Source organism: Engraulis encrasicolus, chromosome 9 (assembly GCF_034702125.1).
Source record: "Engraulis encrasicolus isolate BLACKSEA-1 chromosome 9, IST_EnEncr_1.0, whole genome shotgun sequence".
In the NCBI taxonomy this organism is placed as follows: domain Eukaryota; kingdom Metazoa; phylum Chordata; class Actinopteri; order Clupeiformes; family Engraulidae; genus Engraulis; species Engraulis encrasicolus.
The window spans coordinates 31,876,222-31,878,721 of record NC_085865.1 but is presented as its reverse complement, the minus strand read 5'-3'; the positions used below and the strand labels follow the sequence as shown (position 1 = coordinate 31,878,721).

The 2,500-nt window shown below is 42.2% G+C and overlaps 1 protein-coding gene across 1 annotated transcript in view; it reads right to left on the bottom strand.

Annotated features, from left to right (window-relative positions):
* Window positions 1-2,500, bottom strand: part of galnt11 (UDP-N-acetyl-alpha-D-galactosamine:polypeptide N-acetylgalactosaminyltransferase 11 (GalNAc-T11)) — an 83,895-nt gene that overhangs the window by 67,186 nt on the left and 14,209 nt on the right. The gene's annotated exons all lie outside the window — the stretch shown is intronic.

Genomic DNA, 2,500 nt, shown 5'->3' with positions numbered 1-2,500 from the left:
TCATTGTGACACAGCACTCCACAGCACACAGTGCTCACTGCAGACAACCAAATTGCATTTATGCCTCACCCATGCAAGGGGGCAGCCCCCAATGGCAGGGAGCAGTGCAGTGGGACGACACCATGCTCAGCGTACCTCAGTCATGGAGGAGGATGGGGGGAGAGCACTGGTTAATTACTGCCCCCACCAATCTTGGTTGAGAGTCGAACCGGAAACCTGGCATACAAGTCTGACACCCTAACCATTTACCCATGACTGCGCATTTACCCATGACTACCCATAGTGTAATGCCGTGTCCAGACCGAGAGCGAACTACGCTGCCTGGTAGCGTGGGTAGCAGAAGAAGTTTCGCCTTGAATTCGCTGTATTCATTGCAGACGCAGCATTGACATGTTTGATTCAGCTAATCACATAATGGCTCTGGCTTGACATCCTGGGACATTCGGAGATATGAACGTTCCGATTGTTTTTCGCCGAACAGCGTCAGAGCGAATTCGCCTGCAATTAGATTTAGTTTAATCGTCAAAATTCGCTCTGGTCGCGTAAGAAGCTTCGCTCCTGGCGAATTCGCTTTGGTAGCGCAGGTCGCGTGCCCTCCATAGAGAAATAATGACTTCCGTCGCTTCGTTCGCTCCTGGTCTGTACACGGCATAATGGCAGCCTGGCAGCCTGGTTACAAAGTCTACCCATCTCTACTCTGAAACCTGTGATGTTGATTTAAAGCATTGATGCCTAAAGCACCTGCAAAGAACGCCTGATGAATGCCTAACCATGCGGAAACACACCTGAAGTGTTTAACCAGGGATCTTGACCAAGCGAAGTTTGTGTTTAGAAAAACGTGAACATTCCATGCACGGTAAGCCCTTATTGGGAGAGGTGCCCTCAGCCTATAAAAAACTAAATATCTCAGCCCCTAGTAATACACATAAAAACATGAAACTTGATTGCATGTACACCCAAAGACCCTCATCTTGCATTATGTGTTCATTTAGCTGCAACATACCAACATTTTTATTAAAAATACTAAAATTTCAAGAGCCTGAATGCAGCATATATGTCGCTCCAGGCACCAAAGGTCCAACAACATATACGAGTCATCAGGCTAAAATGGGTTAAAGCTAGGGCTGCACGATTATGGAAAAAATCATAATCACGATTATTTTGGTCAAAATCATAATCACGATTATTAATCATGATTATTGATTTTTGCAGATTTTTTTGAAAATTATAACAAGATGAAATATAACCAAGAATGAATTACATACGGATGAGCAAAATGAAATGAATTGTAATAATTATGTAAAGCATGAAACTTAAGTGGACAGATTTCTGGCCAGAAACACCAGCCTTTCAGTATGTTCTGGCTTCAAGGACGCTCTCAAAAGTAGGTCACTATTGCCATGATTAAATCACGATTAAAATCATGAGTTCGATTTCACTATTTTATCACGATTTTGATTATTTTTCGATTCATTGTGCAGCCCTAGTTAAAGCATTGCTTTTGATTATGCAAGTGGGACATTTGAGACCAATTAAACAAACAGGGCAAATGTTTTTTTTAAATTCACAGAGAATGCTGTGCATACATGTCTACCAGGTATGTAGTAAGTGTGTCTTGCATTAAAATGAGAGCCTGGCCAGCCAAACTATAACACTCACCACTCACTAGAAAGCATCCACCAGGTAGCAAATGCATTATGCACCATGTGTTACAATGATCAGTCTTTGGAAGTGCTACGACATTCACCCATCTCTGGCGACAGGTCTGCACTGCACTTCAGGCTAATTAATACACGATTTATGGTGCACTTGGCCCTGTGTGGCTGATAAAGCAATTCAAATATTTTTGAAGAGTTTCAATGAATGTTCCCACCAGACGAAAAATATAGGCCAATGTGCAGGAAAGGATCACGACTCTTTGCAATCAGATAAATTAAGCAATGATACCCCTCTCTGGCAAAAGTACCTGTGCCCACTGTGTGGCAAAAGTAAGCCTGTGCTGTAAACAGCAGTCAATGGTGATGGTGCAATGATATATTTATTGTATTTTCGTGTTGGGGAAAAACACAGGTATATGTATGTATGGTGTATACTACAGTGCAATTTCCACTGGACTAATCTGACAACAGGTCTGCTGGGTCAACCATCTCTCTCTAGAGGAGCTATACCCACCACGTAGTAGCTAAAATTAGCCCGGGCATAGTTGTTTTCAAGTTACAGTAACTCTAGACTAAATTCATGCATCTCTGGCAAGAGGTCTGCTCGCTAGCCCATCTCTCTCTTGATCTGTTAAGACAGAATGTTAAAAATACATATATAAATATATCTAAAAATATATACATTTGCTGTTACCAGAATGGCAATGACTAAGTCATAGTGCATTACTGAAGGCCCTGTGCTATGTCATAGTAGTGCAGTCCTATAGTAGTTAACTTTTCAATGACTATTACAGCGTTGCACTAGTGGAACTGTGTGCACTATGGGGCTACGTGACTGCACC